This window comes from Lissotriton vulgaris, chromosome 2_1 (genome assembly GCF_964263255.1).
Source record: "Lissotriton vulgaris chromosome 2_1, aLisVul1.2, whole genome shotgun sequence".
NCBI classification, from domain to species: domain Eukaryota; kingdom Metazoa; phylum Chordata; class Amphibia; order Caudata; family Salamandridae; genus Lissotriton; species Lissotriton vulgaris.
In genome coordinates, this window is record NC_141687.1 from 646788029 (window position 1) to 646812042 (window position 24014).

The following is a 24014-nucleotide window of genomic DNA, read 5'->3' on the forward strand; positions in this document are numbered from 1 at the left end:
AATTTTATTTGATAGTAATAAAAAGAGAAAATCAGGCGTCAAAACAGAATACAATGGAATACAAATTTAAAGACTCTTAAGCAATAAAAAAAAAGAAATCTGGGTACAAATTGAAAAATTAAGAAGAGATATAGGAAAAATACATGAATATAAAATATGGCAATCATAAAAACATTGAGAAAATTTGAGAAAATAATACATTGAAGGAGAAATGGAATGTATCGGGCGATTAAGGGGGTTTGGGAACTTCTTGTTGTGGAGGTAGAGGATGAAACAAACGTTTACTGCAAGAGTCCAAATAAAGTGTAACTGGAGTCCATAAGTCCATGCGTTTGACAGCCAAACATGCCGGGAAAACATGAGTGGTATCGAGCCTGTGGTTATGACAGGAAAACTAATACTTTTGACGTCTGTATGGTGAGCACAAAATGAATGCTGCAAGTGAGGAAATAGCGCATGCGTATGCACATAAGTAAGCACACAGAAGCATAGTCAGATAAGGACATCTGCAGTACACAATTCTAATAAGTGTTGCACACTTATGTATTCATAGACACACGTGTAAATATGCATGTACTCACAGGCACAGCCACATACAGATATATATATTATTCCAAAGTCCACACACATACTTAGAACAAAGTACACCATGAAAAATATCAGTGCCAGTTCTGCTGACAGGATAATGATAGCCTTGAGATATTACACTAAAACGTAAACCAGAGGGTAGCGTGGGTAGGGAGTTCATAAACATGAGTCTGAAGAGATTGGGTGGTCCTTGGAATAAAGGATATGGCTGGGGAGAACAGGATGTTCATGTAAGGGGAAGGAAACCGAATGAAGCAAAAATAGGCAGCTAGCCACTACTATAGAGATGTCCCTAGGTGAGTAGATGTGTAATACTGATTACCCTTGAAAGAACACAGGAGGACATGGTATGGATGCCTTCATGAGGATATAGGTATACTTCTACAGAACACCACTAATTAAGCTGTAAGAAAGCCGTCATACTGGAGACCCTTCAACTTCCCCACTCGACTGTAGCATGCCCTCAATTCCTGCCACTCAGTAAGAGATAAGACCCCTTCCAATCTGCTTATAAGAGTTCCAAGCAAAATCACTAGAAGGGCACCCCAAACAATAAAGGTCAACACTTCTCATTTAAGTTAGAAACTTCTAATCTATTACGAAAAAATGCAATTATTTTTACATTTCCTTACTCCAAGCTTCCTTCAGTTTAACGCAAGTATATGGAGAAATTAAATGCCCCACTATTTTTAGGATGAGCTATTTATTGCTCTGACCTATTGTAGGGGAAACAACACTCTTGAACAAGCGGATTCCAAGCGGATTCCTCCCAATGCATGTGATCTATTGAAGTGTGGTGCTTCGCCAGCGCTCGCTTGGCCTCACTCACACCCCATATGCTCGTTCCCTCCCACTCGCTCCCTCCCCCGCGCCCCCCCCATCCGACTTGCAAGTAAGCCTCGCACACCACCAGGCTCTTGAAGCACGTGCGCTTGGCCTCACTCACACCCCATATGCTCGTTCCCTCCCACTCGCTCCCTCCCCTGCTCCCCTGCTCCCCCGCCCCCACACCCCCATCTGACTTGTTTCGCTCTTATGGTTGCCTTTTGTTTCGCTCTTATGGTTACCTCTTGCCTGTATCACATCACCTCATTATATGTTTTACCTTTCTTTTTCCTGCCCCTGTAACTTCTGCCCTTTATTTCTCCATCTTTGCCTTTCCATGTTTTCCATATTTCCCTTCCTACCAACACTTTCCCCTCTAACTTGGGACTCTCATCTGTCTATTGCCATTTGTTTCTCGTGGTGTCTCTCCCTTTTGCTTCTCTTACCTGTGTTTTTTATTTGTTTCATTTTATTGCTAAATCACTCTTTTTTTCTTTCTCGTTCTTTTTCCACTTTGTCTCCCCCGTTCTCCTCTCTCTGTTCCACGTGGTCCCCCTCTCTCTTGCCTTCCTCTCCCTTCACCCTTACCCCAGTGTTCTCTCCACGTCTCTCCCAGCTTGCCGCAGCCTCACTGTCAGTCTCACAAGAAGAACGAGGCGGTCCTGGTGATCAAGAGCTGGTGGCGCCGCGCACAGTTCCACCGGCGTGAATGGCGCCGCATGTGGGTGCTCTCGCAGTACACCCGGTGCCCCGTACATTAACTCTACAACTGTTAGATGAATATTTATCACTCTACAGCTTGTTTTTCCTTTTGACTCAAATTGCGAGTTATATAATTTCACTACTGGGGCTGGATTAAGAGTCTTGCGAACAGGTTATTTATTTAATGCGATTTTATATAGCGCGAACATTATCCGAATGTGTCAGAGCGCTCCAGAGGTACTCCATTCCAAATGCGATGGCATACCCTCTGCCCGCCTCATTTAGAGTTGGGCCGGCAGGTAGTTTTCCACTGGCAGAGCCAGATGTTAGCTCTAGTTACACTCTCCCCCTGAACCTCTTTCCACAATGTATCGCCTTCCTTCAGGCCGTCATGCCTCAAAGCACAGAGCTCTCCCAAGCGCCTTTCTGCCCCTCCCCACCTTCTCGTCAGCTCCCCCGCCCCCCCCAACCTTTCCTATCCCTCCTCTCCGCCCCATTTCGTCACAATTTCTCACTCTACTTTTGTTCTGGCGCCACCCAAGATCCCCTCTCCGCACTGCTGCATTTGTAAATTCAAACCCCCCCTTCTCTGCCAGGTTCTTCTCCCCTTTCACTTCTGCCTGCTTTTAATTATTTATTTAGTTGTGCACGTTTTATATTTAGCATGGTGCCCACCTTTAATGATTTATTTAGTTGCACGCATTGCTTTGTTTAGTGGAGCTAGCTTTTTACAAAAATGTGTTTGTGTTTGAGCAGCATCCTAGAGCACCTCTCCGCACTCCTACATCTGTAAATTTAAACCACCCTTCCCTGCCAGGTTCTCCTCCGCTCGTGCTTCCTGTAACTGCCCATATTCCCCACAGCTGTTAGCACTCCTACAATACGGCCACACAAGGCAAAACCTTCTTCAAACAAGCATTTGCAATGCAATAGGTCTCACATTTACGCAAGTTTAAGCTATTGCCAATGTAAAAGCCAATGCCTTTTATTTATGTTTTACAAACAAAAACATAAATAAAAGGCATTGTCATTTACAATGCAATAGCTCAAACCCGCATAATTGCGAGACCTACTGCATTGCACCACTCACCGCCACAGCACCACACAATGCCACAGCACCACAGCACCACTCAACGCCACAGCACCACTCACTGCCACAGCATCACTCAACGCAATAGCATCACTCAACGCAACAGCATCACTCAGCACCACTCAATGCAACAGCACTGTTTAACGCCACAGCATCACTCAAAGCCACAGCACCACTCAACGCCACAGCATCACTCAATGCCACAGCACCACTCAACGCCTCAACACCACTCAACGCCACAGCACCACTCAACGCCACAGCACCACTCAACGCCACAGCACCACTCAGCGCCACAGCACCACTCAACGCCACAGCATCACTCAACGCCATAGCATCACTCATTGCCACAGAATCACTCAGCACCACTGAATGCCACAGTACCCCTCAACGCCACAGCACCACTCAATGCCACAGCACCACTCAACGCCACAGCACTACTCAACGCCACAGCACCACTCAACGCCACAGCACCACTCAACGCCACAGCACCACTCAACGGAACAGCACCACTCAACGCCACAGCACCACTCAATGCCACAGCACCACTCAACGCACAGCAGCCCTCAACGTCACAGCATCACTCAACGCCACAGCATCACTCAACGTCCCAGCACCACTCAATGCCACAGCACCACTCAATGCCACAGCACCACTCAACGCCACAGCACCACTCAATGCCACAGCACCACTCAATGCCACAGCACCACTCAATGCCACAGCACCACTCAATGCCACAGCACCACTCAGCACTCAGCAGCCCTCAATGCCACGGCATCACTCAATGGCACAGCATCACTCAATGGCACAGCATCACTCAATGCCACAGCATCACTCAGCACCACTCAACGCCACAGCACCACTGAACGTCACAGCATCACTCAGCACCACTGAATGCCACAGCATCACTCAGCACCACTGAAGGCCACAGCATCACTCAGCACCACTGAAGGCCACAGCATCACTCAGCACCACTGAAGGCCACAGCATCACTCAGCACCACTGAACGCCACACCATCACTCTGTGCAACCACACAACAACAACTGGTTCTAATATGTTCTCTCAATGTTTCAGGCTTTATTACAAATGTCACAAAAAGATGTTAATATTTCACTTCTGTTCTTGGATTTTCATCACAATAAAATACACTGTCTAAGTCATGTAAATACAACACATATTGCATTACAAATGCTATAGGTGTCACGTTTGCGAAAGTTAAAACTATTGGCATTGTAAATGACAAAGCTATTAATTTCGCTATTTTCATAACCAACACATAAACAAAAAATGTGTCATTTACAATGCCAATAGCTCAAACTTTCATAATGCGAGACCTATTGCATTGCAAATGCTTGTATTTCTTTTGCTTTAAACATTCCGTGTCTTGCTACCCATCCCTTAATTCATACAAAGCTATTGCCACCATGCAATTGTAGAAAGTTTTCCTTTCCCTGCCACTCATTAAGTCAGACCATATACACTGTTGAAAAGGTGCTGAGTGTTGAGGCCATTGTCAGAAGCAAAGCAGGAGTGCAGGTTTTTATTTGGAGGAAGCAGAGGGAAGGGAAGAAGCAGTGAAAGGACCCCGGTGGTCACAATCACATGCCTCCCACCAGAGCCTATGAATCCCATCCTCCATGAGCCGGAGCAGGGGCTAAGTAGTGAACAATGACTGGGAGCCAGAAAGCAGAGGTTGCACTGTGGGCAGGAGACATGAGTGCACACTGTTGTCACACTCCATTTGTCTATAAGCCAATCACATGGGATGAGGTACGCATGCACTAACACAAAAAACAATTAACGCCAAATTTGTAGCCAGTCAACCAAAAGTGCTTTTTTTGCAACATAAATCAAAAACGTAACCTTTCTGAAACAAAAAGTCCAGTCTGGCTAGACTGCTGTGTTGGACCTCCAAGTAGTGTGAATGACAGCCTGACCCAAGGTGACAAATGTAGCACGTTCACCGATTTTGGTGTTTATCTCACAACTTGTCAGCCATCTTGTGGTCTGGCTCTTGTGATGATCATTAAAAAAAGATATTCAATTGGACAGTCACAACAGGGCAAAACTTTCATTTGAAAGATGACAAAAACAATATCAAAAATCTGTAATGCTGCAAAGAAACAAAAATAGATTGTTATCTCTATACAATGCATGCATTGGAAGAAAGTGACTGTGAGAAAAACTGTGATGTGACAGTGCACGTAGGAGGCTGTCTCAGTATATGGTGTACACTTAAGTGAAGCACCCTGCACTAATTCAGACAACCCTTATGGTGATTTTAGTGGTCTTAGACAACCATAGAAGGCTCTAACAGTGGTAGCTGTGGAGAGCATCCTTCAGGCTTAGTCCAGAAGGAGTGTTAAGCAGGTCGTTTTACCAGTACTAATCATGCAGTGTATGTTAAACAAAAAAAGAAGCACACAGTGTATTTTTAAAAATAGTAATATTTGTTATACACCCCCACTAACACATTGTTATATCTCCTACTGGAGATATAAACACAATACACACAATATTTTAACAGGCGAACAAGTAAATAGCACAAATACACAGTGGTCTCCAGGGGGAGACCAAACCATATACTAATAAAATGGAATGCGAACTGCGACTCAAGTTGAAACTTGACCTAGAAGAATTAGAAGAGCTGAGGACCAAAGGAAATCCACGGAGGCCGTGTGGAGTGGAAACACAGCTGGTTACTCAATGCAAGTCAATGGGGAAGTCGTGGTTGCAGTTTTCAAGAAGAAGGATCCTTCCAAGAGGACCCTGAAGAAACCCCATGGAAGATGGCAGGTCAGAAAGTCACTCCACCGTTGGATACCCCAGGAACCAGGATATATACACAGGGAAGCCGAGTGCATAGGGGCGAAGTGACGTTGGACACTGCCATAGACCACAAAGAGGATTTCAGTGAAGATGCTGCTGGCAAAGAAGGCGAAAGAGTCCGGTGGAGCCCAAGGGTGGATTCTTGAGGAGGAGTAACTGCAAGCAGAGGGGACAGAGTCTAGGCCACTCAGGAGTGACCAGGAGGCATAGAAGACCAATGACCACCGATGACGGAAGATGCAGGAGAATTGACAGTGACCTTCTCACTGCAGCTGTGAGGACCATGCCACACTGTGGAAAACCAGGAGCCGTTCACGAGCTGTCCCAGATCAGAAGTCTAGAACCAGGGGGACGTGTCCGATAGGAGCACCAACAAGCCTTGGTAGCAGCAACAGATGTGGATAACAAAGAAGGTGCAGTGTTGGGACCAGCAAGGTCCTTGAGATTCACCAAGTTCAGGAGAGTGAGAGCAGGCCCTGTGCAAGCACAAGAGCCTACTAGAGCCAAAGCAGACCCTCAAGAGGACCCACAGGCCGAAGGCACAGGAGTCGCAAGAGGACCTCTAGTAGCTCACAAAAGATGGAAGTCCCACAGTGCAGAGAATGTGGTGAGCATGAAGATCTTGGCAGGAAGAGATGCAGGAATCTGGAGCTTCTTGAGGCCAGAAGATCTCTGGAGAAGAGAGTCAACAAGCCTTCACAGCTGCAAGTCTACGTGGTGCACATGGGTTCTGTTCCAGCGGTTCTGACGAAGGATGCTGGCCTCACACTCAGTGAGAAGACAGTGCAGGCCACAAGGGAGTTGTAGAACCACCACCTTTGTGGCTGCGCCTTGCGAAATCCGGAGGACCTCAGGAGCAGTAGACCGGTCAGCTTAGTTGCAGTGCTTGCATATGCAGGGGAGTGACTCTTTCACTCCAAGGGATATTCCTTTGTATGTCTTTGATGCCCAAAGGCCTGGAGAAGAACCTGGATGAAGCATAGGCACAGACAAAGCAGATGACTGGCAGGAAGACGAGACCAGGAGCAGCAGGAGTCTTCCCAGGTGCAGTCTAGGTTCCATAAGCGAAGCCGTCAAAGTGCTCAGACGGTACAAAAAGAAGTTGTTTTGGATCTGAATCTTGTTCCACAACAAATCTGAAGATCCACCCACAGGTAAGCCCTTAAGTACCCAAAGGAAAGCGATGGGAGGATTCAGGGGGTCCCGCCCAGAGGAGGGGCTGGACAGAGGGAAGGATACTCCCATGTCCTTTGTCCAGTTTTGTGCCAGAGTGGAAGCCAATGACTCATTGAACTGTTTCAACTGGACTATGCAAGGAGGGCACCAAATGTGCCCTTCAAAGTAGTCCGGCGGCCTTGGCAAGCGCCCCAGCCAGTGCACTAAGTCCTGTCTGCGAGGTGGTCACACCTCCCTGTGACAAGAAACTTATTGTTCTAGCTTCCCCTGCTCGAGCTTGGATCCACTTGAGGAGGGCAGAATCCTGTCTGTGGTCAACAGCAGCAATAGCTTGCTGTTGACCCTGAAAGGCTGGTATTGTGAGTACATGATATCCTACATCCAACACTCGAATAAGTGTTGGGGTAGAATTCCAACATGTTTGATACCAAACATGACCGGTTTCGGTGCAGCCAATCTTTGGTTAGACATCTCGTAATTGACTTGATGTCCACTTTATGTATAAAGTGGCTCACCTCCTGGGTTTGTAGGGGGTGTCCTTCTCAGGCAGAGAACCCTCACACTTATAACCGAGCACCATGCCTTCAGGATTGAAAGGCCTACATTAGGAGTGACTTATAGGGTTTAAGTGCAGTGACCTCAGCTATAAGGAAACCTACACCTGTTGTGAGTGGTACTAGCACCAGCTCACATAGGCTCCAATGGCAGGCCTTGACAGCTTGAGTGGTCTTTCATGGGTGGCATAATACGTGCTGCAGCCCATGGGAGACCCTTGGTGTACCTATACCCTGGGTACCTTAATACCATACACTAGAGAGTTAGAAGGGTACACCAGTAGCCAATTAGGAAGGTACCTAAGTACTAACCGTAGTCCAATTTAGGGAGAAAGCACAGTAACTGGGGTCCTGATTAGCAGGATCCCAGTCAGACTAGTCCAAAACACACTGACACTAGGCAAAAGTGGGGGGTAACCATGCCAGAACGATCCTACCTTCCTACAAATGCATATTCCTAAGTATAACCTGCAGCACATATCCTAACCTTAAGATTTTCAAAGATGTGTGTGATACCATTAAGTACTACTCTTAAATTGCAAGATCATACTGCTGCAAAGTGTTTTTTTTTTATTTAGGAGATTTAACTTTGTCAAAAATTCTAACATTGACTAAATCCTCTCTAGATCATTTTTATTAAAATTCAAGAAAACAGTAGGAGCAATTAATGTCATACAATTTTACAAGCTAACTCATTAGCAGGTCCATCCAATCTCGCATCTAAAGTGCAGATATGATTTAGACAGTTTTGGGTGGGTGAAAAACAAATGTCTTCTCTCCCTCTAGAACTCTAAAGTTTAGAAGAAAAGAGGAGAGAGAGGCCGCTAGTGCTGGAGACAGCATCTTTTTCATAACATGTAATTCATGAGCTACACCAGTCTTATGTGACACACTTACTGGCAAACATGAACACTTAATCCATCTACAACCAATTCTCTCTTTCAGGCTATGGCTCTCACAATTTTCTCTCATTGCCTATAGTTCCTCTAGATATCAAAATAGTTTCAAGTCCTGCTCCTCGCTATCCAAGACTTTGACTTAGCAAGCAAATATTTTATCAAAACAAGGATCTCTGTATAATGGACTTCTCCAAATACTACTAAATCAAGACAGTGGCTCATCCCTTTCCTCAAGCTCCCAGAGTCAGAGAGGTATGGCATCCCAAGATATGCAGCTTGAATGATAACTCATTTTATATGCACTCCATTTTTGATTCCATGTTATCAACCTCTGAGAATGTTAGGTTCTGTTTTCAAATTCTTTCTTCACATTTTCTGTTGCTAATGCTTTGAGGGCCAGCATGCCAAAACATTATTGAGATGGCTTGCCACTGTTTTCCATTTTTCATAAGTTGTTTTGTATGTTCTTAATTCAGTGAGAGGAGGTCTAAAGTTCTATTAAAATTGCCAGGGTCGGACTGGCCTAGAGGGCAATCAGGCTGTGCCCGATGGGCTGGTCTGACAGATCAGTGTGTGGGGTGTTTTTTTTAACAGTTGTGATCCTGTTTTATGGCCAAGTCGGTCAGTTTTTACTTTTGATTTTCCTGACATTACTTCAAAAATTGCCTGCATCAAACACAAGTACCTGCAGTCTTCCGTACCTTGCAAAATACCCAAGTAGCATTTCTCTACAAGTGAAAAATTAGCCTGATTTGCAAATGTGGGTCACGTTTTAGCTATCTGGTTTGCTAAAGGTGGGCAACTTTTAATTTGTTCCTGGGCCATTTTTTTTGTCTCACTCCAACCCTGATTGTAGCCATATTTAAAGTTTCACGTGAGTATGGGCAGTTCTAGACTGTCCTTGCTCCAACTCCCCCTCTCCTTGTTTGGCTGTGCAGCAAGAATTGATCTGCCTGGACAGTAAATCGTTTTTACGTTTCATAGATGACATCTCAACCCAACAGGGAAGCCAGTGTATTTTTTGCCTCCTCCCACACTCTCCTGGCCATAAAACAACAGGTGGCAATCACCAAGTCACCACCTGGTGTGCTTCGTGACCTCGGTGTTCATAACTGCTCAAAAAAGCCATGGCTTACCACAAAGGTTTTCTTTATTGGTCGGTTCCACCTGTGGGACTCACCTGTGGTTCCCAGACTCCTGTGTAGATTTCATGACAAAAGCAGTGTCCATTGCTCAACTCACTCTGCAGCTAGGGCATTCCAATAAGATCTGCACCAGTTTAATGCCTTCTGCATCTCACTTCACTAGCTACCTTGGAGCGTTATACTGCAGTTTCCAGATGGCTTAAATTACCCCCTGAGGGGCAACAAATCCTCCTTGCAACTGTATAACCCCAAATTCAGACACAAGCAGGACCGTCAGGAAGAGACGGCTCAGAGAATCGAGTCCCACATGAGGTCTATGGACCCATGACCGTCTTCAAGCCTGATCAGCTCCCCAACCCCACGCCATCTAGGTCAAATACAGTGTTGCTTTTGTCAATTTGAGGAATATGTTAATTGTACAGGGCATTAAGCATTCTTGTTTCTATATGCAAATCTTGGAGTAGTCAAAATTCTTCTCAGCTATCAAATGCTGATGTTAGATAGCTAGGTACGTTTTCCTCTCAAGTAGGTGTACAAAGTACAACATTACACCAGCGTGATCATGATTAATTTCTCACTCATTTATTCAGGTCCTACATTCTACTACTGTTGGATATTTTTATGCGGTCAGAATAGTATTTTCAATGGTAACAATATGCGTATCATCATGGTGGTTAACCAGCTCTCCTTATTTGGAGTGACAAATAAAGTATATTTCAAGATTTGTCTGGTATTATTTATTTATACCCTTTTACTTTTTGATTTTTAGGTTAGAAATTCATTTGTACGAAAAAGACATACCATATACATTTGACATACACTTATTCAAACAACATATACTTAATCAAAAAACATCGCATATAAACAACAGAACGTGAATCTGAACATTTCATATATACATTTGCACAATAGTTTGTGCACCAACAAAAGTATTCATTATTTGCACTATCTTTCTTTAAAAGAGTATATTAACAATCAGATGGAGAAAAAATCAGATGATTGTTAATATACTTCTTTTAAAGAAAGATAGTGCAAATAATGAATACTTTTGTTGGTGCACAAACTATTGTGCAAATGTATATATGATATGTTCAGATTCATGTTCTGTTGTTTATATGCGATGTTTTTTGATTAAGTACATGTTGTTTGAATAAGTGTATGTCAAATGTATATGGTAGGTCTTTTTCGTACAAATGAATTTCTAACCTAAAAATCAAAAAGTAAAAGGGTATAAATAAATAATACCAGACAAATCTTGAAATATACTTTATTTGTCACTCCAAATAAGGAGAAGTCACTAACTCTTTGTATGGTCAGCACTAATTTTTCCCAAAAATCACCCACTGTAATGGCATGGGAAATTGACTGTACATGTTTACCACCAGTATCTGCCTTTTAAAATAGGGCTGCTGAGATGCACCAGGAGTACGGGGAACTTGGCTAGTTACACATGAACACGTGTACACACACGTGTGTGGGCTTTGAGTGAGAGACAACAGTTGAGCGCAGCCTAGAAACTGCGCACAGGTAGTCCGGCGCAGGGGGGACTCTGCAGGATTCAATATTGACCTGGAGTATTATAATATCAGTGTACACTAATAGGGAAAGTCAGTGTGATTTACTGCTTTGTCTGTATTGACACTTTATAATACACATTAGGGGGCAACTAACTGCATTAGAGTGCAGTATCACTTCCCTTTGGCCTACAGAGACAAGTGATGAAAGAAAATGGGGTGTAACCTGTGTGAGATAATCAAATCTGCAAGTTCCACAAATATATTTGTACAAATTATGGGGCAACCAGAATAGTCCAAAGGGAGTGACGAAGTGCACACCTACTTTTTCATTGATTTATCCATTTTGTGTTTATTCGCGTGCTGGCCCAGAATCGTGGTCTGCCCGGAGCCACGAAATTATGAATGAACATCAGGAACTATGGGGCAAGTTCTTACCCCATAACTGGACGCACAGCGGTAATGAAAGCATGCCAATTATGCACCATTTCGAATCAAGTTGGTTTCAAAGTTTATTCAAAAAGTTCATCCAAACTGTTCATAGTATACCAAATTCCTCCAAGAACACGTGCGAGGCATTTTACTAGCATAACTATAACCTCATGCGCTACAAACATGCCGAAGCCTTAATCGGTAGCTAGGAGTATATGCCGGTAGTCTTCATAAATTTCATCACGATAACCCAATGCATTTCGAGCCCTTCAAGGCTCTTCGTCAGGGGTATTTCTACAATTAAAAGACAGTATTTCAATACCAAAATAGTGTATATTTAAGTTATGTACAACACATTTCTAGGCACTTGTTTCCCCACGCTTTCAACGTTATCCCGCTAATTGTGACCGTATGTCGCCACTTCCTTCTTAATAACTGTCTGGGTAACCCTCCCTCCGTTTCATCGAACATCGATATGTTTACTCTTTCCCATGTGTTCACCCTGAGTATGCGAGGTACACCCCACTGTCTATGCGTCGAGACTACACTAAACGAAACTATGCGTGCAAAAAGCTTTCAATGGATCTTTAAAGCAAACAACCATTCTAGCTGTTCCCTTACCTTCAAAACGTACTTCTTAATCCCACCCAGCAGGTTCACTAACTGTGCTTCTCCCGCGTTTCGCTATTTCTAACCTTCCCTTTCAAACTCCGCCCCTGGGAGGCTCCTTTGTTAACCCGTTTACTCTCACGTCGATATCCTGTTTCTCCAAATAACTATCCTCTTTAATGCGTGCGTTTAAGTATGCTGTTCACATAAACAGAGTTAATCCTGTGATGTGCCTGAAATCGATGCTTGACCGCGTAATTTTGCACTGCAACTCCCATCATGCACTCTACCCGTGTTCCCAAACATTTATGTTAAATTCCCCGCCCACCCTGTTGAAAATATTACGTTGATTCAAAGATATCTTATGTGGCGTGTTCAGTGCTGGTGTATTAATTGTCCACAATATAACAAGAACATTCTCCCAAAGATATATAAAAGAGGCAGACAGTAAATAATCCAAAGGGAGCTTTAAAGATCCATTGAAAGCTTTTTGCACGCATAGTTTCGTTTAGTGTAGTCTCGACGCATAGACAGTGGGGTGTACCTCGCATACTCAGGGTGAACACATGGGAAAGAGTAAACATATCGATGTTCGATGAAACGGAGGGAGGGTTACCCAGACAGTTATTAAGAAGGAAGTGGCGACATACGGTCACAATTAGCCGGATAACGTTGAAAGCGTGGGGAAACAAGTGCCTAGAAATGTGTTGTACATAACTTAAATATACACTATTTTGGTATTGAAATACTGTCTTTTAATTGTAGAAATACCCCTGACGAAGAGCCTTGAAGGGCTCGAAATGCATTGGGTTATCGTGATGAAATTTATGAAGACTACTGGCATATACTCCTAGCTACCGATTAAGGCTTCGGCATGTTTGTAGCGCATGAGGTTATAGTTATGCTAGTAAAATGCCTCGCACGTGTTCTTGGAGGAATTTGGTATACTATGAACAGTTTGGATGAACTTTTTGAATAAACTTTGGAACCAACTTGATTCGAAATGGTGCATAATTGGCATGCTTTCATTACCGCTGTGCGTCCAGTTATGGGGTAAGAACTTGCCCCATAGTTCCTGATGTGCATCCAGAATAGTCACATTCTCTGGCTCAGCTCAGGATCAGAACCCAGGCATTTGGTCATCCTGCTGTTCCAGGTTAAATATATTTCTCTCCGGCAGTAGGAACAAACGCCTCCACTCACAAACAGAGTAATTATCAGTGCTCAGCTCCTGAGGAGGAAATAGGTGGTGGGGGAGGTTCTGCATCAATCAACCAGCTGTCCCAGCTGTCCCAGTGTACCAGGGATGGGCCTACCTTAGCTCACTTAACAAAAGAGGGATCCCATAACACTGAAGCAAACACAGGAGGGAGCTCCCCATTGAAAATTTAGTGTGAGAGACCCCAACAGTGATGTCAGCGAGGGGTGGAGCTGAGACCACCAGAGAAGATGCAACTAGTGACTCCTGGATGATGCCATTTTGAACTGTCCCAGCATGCTGTACAGGAGGGTTGGGGCCGAGTTGACGAGGTAACTTGGGGCCCTAAGATTGGCTAGGGGTGCCTGGCTTCTGGAAACTTCCACTCCCCTTTAAAATCTCTTGCAGAAAGGGGGAGACTCTTCTTGCTTGGTGATTTCTCTGCACTTAACTGCTGTACCTTAGGGCTGCCATGAACAACTGGAAGGAATAATCCTTTGATGCCCACAAGGACTAAGGACTTTGCCCAGTTGACACCAGGAATAGTGGGTCTACCCAAGGGCCAGTGAGGCTGGCCCCTAACCTAGCCTGAGAGCAAGTAAGGAAAAGCCCTGAACTTTTGAGCCCAGAGACAGAGACCAGGAGGAAGGCTGACACAGGGAGTCAGGAGAATCATCTCTGTGTGAACTATACAGCTGTGGAGGTGAGAAGGTCTGCTGCAACTGTCCCTGTGGGCTAGAGCTTCCCATCAGGAGTAGAATGAGCCCATGATTGTCAAAACTGGCCCAACGGGGCTGGAGTTATGGCATTTTAAAGATTTGCAACCTCTGAACTTTTCTTGCCATGAAGCAAGTGGGGCTTTGCTGCAGTTTTCACCAATTACCCCAAGGGTGAGCCAGGGCCCAGGGGTCGACGCAGGATCTAATCATGATTTATGTAACAGGGGTGCATGGGGTTACCTCACCAGAATCTCTCTCTCTCTCTAATGCCCGAGGATGGAGTCCCCCAGGTGTATTTATCATCCCAAGGGCCAAACAATTAAGTGGTAGCCCAGTCACGACCTGACCCACCCAGGAGCAGTGGTCCTACCCCGCTACCCGTGCCTGTATCTGGGGGGAGCGGGCAGCCAACATGAGAAAGAAGATCCCTGACCACAGGAGCGGACAGGGAGAGAGAAGCTGCCGGCTCCCACAACCACACATGGAGGTGCAGACCACATGGGAGGCGGAGGGGCAGCAAGGGGTGGGCTCCCTCTTTGGTCCCCAACATTGGAGATGCATGGGGATGTCCGGATAGGACCAAGCACCCCAAAAACATTAAATAAGAAAAAACACAAAAGGAGTGCTTTGCGGCTCTCCTGGCAGTGAGGGAGAGCATCTGTTAAAATATTCACTGCTCCTGGCTGGAGTGGCTCATAATGCCCTGAGGGGCTTTTGTATTTGCCTTATATTTCTTTACTTGTGGTGGACCCAGGAGGGCAGGGGCACCACTAATGAAATCAAGGAAACATGGGGAGGCTGCATGAGCGCAGCAGCTCCACCCTACAAAGTTTTTGTAAGGAACTGATCCTTTGTTTCCAGGGTCCTCGAAACTTGGACCTCTCTGAACTTTTTAATATGGTCTCAAAGCACTCCCAAGGTTGGAGCTTCTGTTCTACAAGTGGGAGTGTAGCGTCTTCTAGGAGATTGTTCTATGGCTGTATTTATGGTGCATCATAAACCAAATTCTCTTGGATAGATTTGCTCATTCGCAACGTCTCCCACTGTGCTGTCCATACATTCACACACAACCTCATGATACTCTTAAGATGGGATCGATCAATCAATTATAAAAATCTGTTTAATATATTCAATGGAAAAACAGTAATACAATAATATAAAAAAACAATTATATATAAAAGATATATTAAAAATACTTCTAAAAACAATCTCAAATTCTCTTACAATGTTATGACAAAGGTGTTAAAAAGAGAGACAATAAACATGACAAAACCTGTTTTGCATTGTTAAATTCAAGGAACTATGAAGTATATGTATTTCAAAATGTACAGGCTTATGTGACATTGATTCATTTGAATTAACACAACTGTGATGACAAATGTTTGTCATGTTTATTGTCTCTCTTTTTAACGCCTTTTTCATAACATTATCAGAGAATTTGACATTGTTTTAGAAGTATTTTTAATATATCTTTTATATATAATTTGTTTTTTATATTATTGTATAACTGTTTTTCCATTGAATGTATTATTAAACAAATTTTTATATGTATGGACAGCACAGTGTGAGTGAGCGAATCTATCCAAGAGAATTTGTTTTATGATGCATTAATTGTAGAAGGTACACTGTCTATTCGATTAGTGGGGTCTCTTCCTTCTTTTTGAGACACTTTGTTTATGGTGGCCAGAATATGTTAAAGAAGATACATGCTATGTAGCAAAGTCTATGGTTTCAGCACTTTGTAATCAAAATGTGACGCCCTCAAAGGGACGTTTTTTTGATTGCATTGTCATGGTTTAAAAATCTACAAAAAGCACATGGACATATGTTTTGCCGATTTTAAAATGTCTGAAGGACATAATGCTGACAGTGTTTATTAATCACAATACATATGCTTTATTGACAATCATAAGTGCATTTTCACCTGATGATATTTATTAATGATTGCATGATTCAAAATGTTGCCTTTTAACATGTGTAATGTTGATCATGAACCTTTAAACAAGACAGTAGACCTATCTTACATGTTTGCATGACCTCTTTGGAGAGGTCAAAGGTGATTATGTTATGTCATCTATAGTATGTTCAATCTGCCAATACACATTTGTAAATTACTGCGTATCACTTAGTAGTGTGTGTGTGATAAATGTTCTTTTCCTTTTATTGCATGCTAGCAAATGGAGATTACTGGTCCATATCACCTCTCCTTAGTAGACCTTGGATTGCTCTGCTACACTACCCTGAGAGAGTCAAGCATTATAATGAGGTGCTTGGTTCCCAATAAGGAAAACTGTAGATATATCAGTTGTGCAGGCCACACAACTAATAACCCAATTTCCTACGGATAATATTTAAACTTCCCTCAAGATTAATTACCCACTCTCCTCATATAAACCTGCGCACAAAATGGTAACATAACTCATATGCTCTTCTGTGCTATAAATCCCCTTTACTGCTTTGACTAATGAAGCCATTCCAAAGTTCTACAGAAGTTTCTGACTTACCTCTCATGATTACCATGTAACCGCAATAAGTTAAATCCTTCATTTTTTGCATAGTTGACTTATAACCTATGTGCCCCCCCATTCTTAATTGCATAGACTCTCGACAGGAAAATGAGTAGTCTTTATGGACTTGCTGTAATGCATGGATTAATGATGTAACATGAGTCGCAGAAGAGCAATGCAGTACAAACCCTACTTGATCCTCGTGGACTAATAAAAGTAATAACGGCTTTTAACCTGTTGGCTAGAACCTTGGCAAGAATCTTAACATAGGCATTTATTATAGAGATGGGCCTTTAGCGTGTACAAGACAGTGGCTCATTAAACTGTTTGATAATTAGGGAAATATTGGTTCTGTTTGATAGAGTAGGGGTTCTTTTCCTTCCTGTATCTCTCTGAAAAACTTACATTGAAGAGGGATTAGTTTTTGTTTATTGTTTTTATAAAATTCTCATGGAAAAGCATATGCTCACAGGTCTTACGTGTTGGCTTTTCATCCATCACCTGGCTTATTTCCTCTTTAGCTATATCTTCCTCTAAAGTCTGAGCAAGATTAGGGGGCAGTGCTGATAAGCTTACCCAATTTCTGGGCTTAGCATTTTGTTCCCATCTAATTTAGCTTGCATTCATGTGCAGTATCATTGTCTTTATCATTTCCTATTTCTTCAAGTCCCCTTGTTTCCTGAGAGATATCATATTTAATTGTGAAAAACTTTGTATAACAAGAAATGTTGACTAATTGCAATCCATGCATGCCATCATGTGGTCATCAATGCCAGGGTATGCCCTGCAATCTGATATGCCCTGAAATGCAAGCATATGTCTTACAACAACATGTTATGCCCAGTATTACCACAATAATCCTCGGAATGTCAACATATGCCCAACAATGCTACAAATGCCATGAAATGCTCAGAAATGCTGTGATATGCCCATGTCAATTGTTCAAGAAGCAAGGGATGCTAGTGTATTCTCATTAGCAGTTTTATTCTGTGTTTATGTATCTTTTAACTTATAGGGGGACTAAAGTGCATTATGAATTTCTGAAATGAAGACCTGGGGTTTAATTATGTTCTTCTGTAGCTTGAGTGCAGCTTGTTGTTTTCCTCAAAACAAGAATTAGGAAATTAAGGGTTATAAGGTTACAAAGTCATAAAGAAACCATGCTGGTATTTGGTGAGCTTTTGATGTTCTGCCAAGGAAGCTTCCAGTTTACATCCTGTGTTTACCCATCAGTTGACAGTTGTGCACTTAGCATATACCAACAATTGTTTAGCCCTTGTCTGATACCACAAACCAATCTCATAGATTCAGCAGTGGGGGGGGTTCAGTGTCCACCACTTACCAGTGTTATGTTCCCCAACCTAGGCCTAAGTAGCAAAGCAACCTTTTACCTACATTTGTCCTACCTTGCTTTGCATAAGGGTTCTAGCACTGACCTTTCACCCCGTTATGTGCAGAATAAATGTCAATTGGTTTCCTTGAAACTAGCCTCATTTATTATGTATGAGGATTCTAGGTAAAATCCCCTGCAAATGACATACATAACAGGATTAACAACTCTGTACGAAAGTCATTGCTATCTTCATCTTAGGGTGACATAACTACTTTGCATAGTTGCAATTATTGATTTAGGCTCATTTACATAATTGTACTCGCAACATATTGATTGTGGTAGGAACCCCAAGGCTATCCTTCACTAGATAAGGAGGAGATGCTGACACAAGACTCTGAGGTCCCTGCATGCTGAAGCTAAAGCACGCAGCGGTTCGACATCCCTTGCGGGGTGTCCAATTCGTGACCAAGACGGGGCCCTTCATTCTCTCCCAAAAGGCAATGGGGTTGGCTCTGTCCTAGGGGATTCTTGGCTTCACACCCACATACATGCTAGGTACACGTAGGGAGGGTCGGCATCGTAGGAATACGCTTAATTACTGTTATGTTTATATGCCTGCATATATTCACTGCTTTAGCACCATGGTTGAATTCTACCTTCTATTCACTCTGTTGGTGCTTGTAATCATTTACATTTGCTTCTGTCTAATGACTGTCGCAGCAAACGTTTTAGAATAGAATGACACTGGTTCAATAAATGCCTATTGGACACATCCCCAACATTCATTCTGTGTATCTCTCTGAAACTAACTGTGCACAAGTGACTGAGAGAAAAGTACTGTATCCACGATCCCTGAAGGATCACGAGTTGTCATGTTCGATGGTTGTCAGAAACTATTCGCACCTTGGTATGGTTAGGGGACTTATGGTGGCACTGTGACCTAGCTGGTCTATAAGCTGACATATCCTTTGGGGGTGTCCGGAATCGGTCTTGACATCAATCCCTTAGTTTATGTTACATACAAATGTGTAGATCCTATGTATTTTTCATGAGCTACACAACACCAGCGACTGAGTGTAAATGTCTCTTTGTTTGTCAGATGGCAGCTGAACATCTTTCCCATCTTTTGTTGTCAATTTATCTGGAAGGCTCCTTTGATACTTGGACAGGGCTCTAGGAGATAGGTTATCTCCTGGCATGGATTTGTAGCTTTGGATTTTGTAGTGATTGTTGTAGCAATTCACATCTTCCTCCTTGTTCTTGTTGCAAAGGATATTCTTCACAAACAGCCAATGTTCTTTGAAGAGGCCACTACACCTCTTTTGATATCTCTTAACGATAGATTCCAGCTAACAGCCGCCTTTTCTAATACTCAAGCACCTGACTTATCTCAGGATGCAGTACATTACAGGATGCTAAAAAAATGGATTAGCCAACAGTAGATAAAGTGGCATCCTGCCTCAGCATAGAAAAGCTGTGATGTGCCCAAAAATCCCAATACATATGAAGGAATCCCATCACATGTCCAGGAATACCATCATACAATCTCAATTGCAAGTTCATTATTGTGCTGAGTGACTGGACTACCTAATCCTACGGCCAAACGTTCTCCGGCATTCATAATTATTCATTACACAAATTAATATGCACGCAAACACATAAGTCTCAATAAATGTGTGGTTCTGAATCAAATGACTCTCACTCCCTCCTGAGTCATACTTGGTTGAATTGTTAAAGGAAGTGTGGTATCGAAAATGGGACAGGTTTTGTGTCACTTGACCTGGGGAGAGTGCAGTGCTGCTACAGATGGCTTCTGCAGCAGCTCCAGTTGGACTCTGAGATAGTAGCGGGATGATTCCACTCAGTAGGAGCCCCAAACATTTTGGGCTTCTTTTTTAAGGCAGTGCGTGGCTCATGAGCGAGGGCCGAACACTCCTACCCTACATTGCAAGGCTTCCTTGCCATTGCTTTGGAGATACGCACCATCTTCGCTGTGCCATGATTGTGTTCCAATGCTTTGTTGCTTCCTCCATAATCAAGGTGCATCAGTTAGGCTAGAGCAACTGATGCAACTATGCATTGTCCAGAGTTAAGGATCCTAGATGGCTAGTACGAAGACAGTACACTGATCTCAGTTAATTTTAGTAGATTCATATCAATCAGCTCTCCAACTAAAAACTGATCTCTATATATATGGCCTGGAGTAGACTATGTGCAATTTACTTTGTTCCTGAAATAAAGCACTGATATGAAGAAATGACGTTGTCTTGTGGTCCGCACCTGTGTGTGTGACCTCAACAAGAGGAGGTGGTGAGCCAGGATTGTGTTCTGTAATATATATATATATATATATATATATATATATATATATATATATATATATATATATATATATATATATATATATATATATATATATATATATATATATATATATATATTCGCGCTCTCTCCTCCTGTAGTGAACGGGAGCACTCGCAGACGGGTGCGTGATGCGGTTACAGGACCCGCAATATATCTCGCTCAGGTTTCCACTACCACTTCGATAGAAACCACGCACTCCGGGGATAATTCTCCAAAACTTTATTCAGTTCACAACAGACGCGTTTTGGCACTCCGCCTTCCACTTTGAGGCATCCGGTCTTTCATCAACTAGAAAATCATATAAATGATTTTTGTGCTTTGGAAGAGACCTACAGTCTATGCTCCAGAACTGGAGTTTGGGAGAAGTAGAAGATGGTCTAATAGCACTAGATTTGCCATGCTTAAATGGACGTTTCCGCAATTTACACCTGTTCATCCTGCCCAACGAAAACCCATAGTTAATGCAGCTAAAGCCATGAACAGGAAGTATACAGGTAGAGCAATGTGTGCAAGGCAATTGTCTAAACAAATTTAATTCCTCTTCAGTATAGTTAATAACAGTATCGTTATAACCAGAGGTACGTTCTTCCTGAATAGGGTGGGTGGCCCCTGGGCCCGGCCTGGCGCGGACCAGCGCAGACGGGTTGGATTTAGGCTTGACTTCGGGGCGACAGCGGCGCGTCCGCTGCGCGGAGAAGTAGCCATCTCCGTTTGTAGTCCTGTGTACAGCTCAAGAGCGCTGGGACTTGTAGTTCTTTGCAGAGGTCTGCCGTGTGAACGGATGAGGCGTCTCCGGCCACAGCACCTAATCGTCTGCGGCAAGCGGAGGGGACAGTGCGGGCAAAGGGAGTGTAAGTCAGACAAGATTTGTAGATTTTAAAAGCAACATGACAAGCCGCAAACAAAGAATAAAAATTGAAACAATATTTTTAAAATGCAACAAGCAAATTATCACCCGGCTTTCCGCCTCAGGTGAGCTATGACATTTGCAAAGCACAATCTTTAGGAGCAGCACACAATATCTTTTACCAGGCTAATTGCCCCAAATGAGCAAGGAGTTCTCGCGAGCCAGCGATTACACCTCCCTTTGTAGTCCCGTGTACAGCGCAAGATCGCTGGGACTTGTAGTTCTTTGCAGAGGTCTGCCGTGTGAACGGATGAGGCGTCTCCGGCCACAGCACCTAATCGTCTGCGGCAAGCGGAGGGGACAGTGCGGGCAAAGGGAGTGTAAATCAGACAAGATTTGTAGATTTTAAAAGCAACATGACACGGCGCAAACAAAGAATAAAAATGGAAACAATATTTTTTGAAATGCAACAGGCAAATTATCACCCGGCTTTCCGCCTCAGGTGAGCTATGGCATTTGCAAAGCACAATCTTTAGGAGCAGCACACAATATCTTTTACCAGGCTAATCGCCCCAAATGAGCAAGGAGTTCTCGCGAGCCAGCGATTACCCCTCCCTTTGTAGTCCTTTGTACAGCGCAAGAGCGCTGGGACTTGTAGTTCTTTGCAGAGGTCTGCCGTGTGAACGGATGAGGCGTCTCCGGCCACAGCACCTAATCGTCTGCGGCAAGCGGAGGGGAAAGTTCGGGCAAAGGGAGTGTAAGTCAGACAAGATTTGTAGATTTTAAAAGCAACATGACAGTGCAAACAAAGAATAAAAATTGAAACAATATTTTTAAAATGCAACAGGCAAACTATCACCCGGCTTTCCGCCTCAGGTGAGCTATGATATTTGCAAAGCACAATCTTTAGGAGCAGCACACGATATATTTTACCAGGCTAATCGCCGCAAATGAGCAAGGAGTTCAATCAAATGCAAGTGCGCAAAGTTCATATGCAAAGTTGCGATGTGTCCACGGTGGAGAAAAAAATCATCAACCTGTAATTTTATTCAAGGTAATATGCTGCCAAGTGGCCCAAAGAAAGTATATATAGCTACTTATTTAGGACAAATGTCCAAACACAACAATCTCTCAACAAAATTATAATGCCTGAGAGAGTGACGTAGGACTACCATGAAGGTATCAAGAATGAATATGCCTTCATATACCTACATATCCCTTAATCAAAGACTGATTCAAATAAGGCAGCAGCATATGGACCAAAAAAGTTTTAACGTAAAATGGAAAAAGTGTGTAAAATGAATATAAAAAAGGAAGAGTTAAGTGAGTGTAAGCTACAAAATTGGGAAAGGGGTTTGCAAAATTAATAAATGAAAGAATCTTCAAAAGACTAAGGGCCAGATGCATCAAAGGGGTTTGCCCATTCTGTGTCTATGGGAAAATGTGTTGATGCATATGGCCCTTAGTGATGGTTGGATGCAAAAACCGGTTTCTACCGTCATGAGGAGAGGACCCGCCGGCGCATCTTCCCAGCTTCTGAAACACAAAGGTCTATGGTCCATGAATATACAACTATTAACTACAATACTAAACAAGTATATGGATAAAATAATCCAAAGTACTAGACCAAAAGGATATACGGAGCATGGTTCCAACCGGTATCAGACATCCTAAGTGTGAAGGGCAACCAGATAAGCACCCAATAAGCCTAAACCATATTCCACTAATACATAACTAATATAATACATGTCATATTTGCATATACACAACAAGGGGACAGTTAGAACAAGACAGAGCTATATCAGAAAAAGGGGATAAAGGGGATAAATTACACCCCTATATGTGTCGCAAGTTCCTCTTCACTGTTTAAACCAAAGGGGGCCCTAGTATTTAGGTCAATGATGTACCTTGATTCTAAGATACGTAATTGCTTCGCTCGGTCACCCCCTCTGATATTTTTCATCACCCGATCCAGACCTACATAGCTCAGGAGTTCACTGGAGCTGGAATTAACAATATAAAAATGTTGTGCGACGGGATAGTTATGGTCATGATTTGTTATTGCTCTTAGATGTTCCAAGATACGATTGTTCACCAGATGTTTAGTGCTTCCGATATAGCGGAAACCACAAGGGCATTGTAAGCAATAAATGACATACTGTCGTACAGGTGATGAATTTAGATATCTGTCTTTCTTTCCCATTGGAAATAGTAAAGGTTTTACAGTTGCGACTGTTGGAATATGCTTTACAAGCAATATATTTGAAGAAGCCCTTACTATTTTTAAGCCAAGTTTCAGGAACCTCAGTTTGATAGTAATCACTCACCAACTTATCCCTTAGAGAGGGTGCTCGCTTATATGTAACGAAAGGTGAGTTACCAACTAGACCGCCAATCGTGGGATCAGATTCCATGAGACCCCAATAATTTCTCATAATCTATTTCATTTTGTTGGACCTGGTATTGTACATAGTAATCATTCTGGGAATAGAGACTGCCCTGTTTTTATTGATAACATGGTCTGATTTGAACAGAAAATCTTTCAGGCTAGTATCCTTCAACTTAGTCCTGGCTTCCCTTAGTATTTTGTCAGAATAGCCCCTGGCTTTAAACCTAGTTATCATTATTTCACATCCATCATTAAAGGCAGAGTTGGTACTACAATTTCTACGGGCACGTAATAGC

At 43.0% G+C, this 24014-nt stretch overlaps 1 protein-coding gene across 1 annotated transcript in view; it reads right to left on the minus strand.

The window, feature by feature from the left end:
• VPS13C (vacuolar protein sorting 13 homolog C) overlaps positions 1–24014 on the minus strand; it is a 2437235-nt gene that overhangs the window by 699703 nt on the left and 1713518 nt on the right. The gene's annotated exons all lie outside the window — the stretch shown is intronic.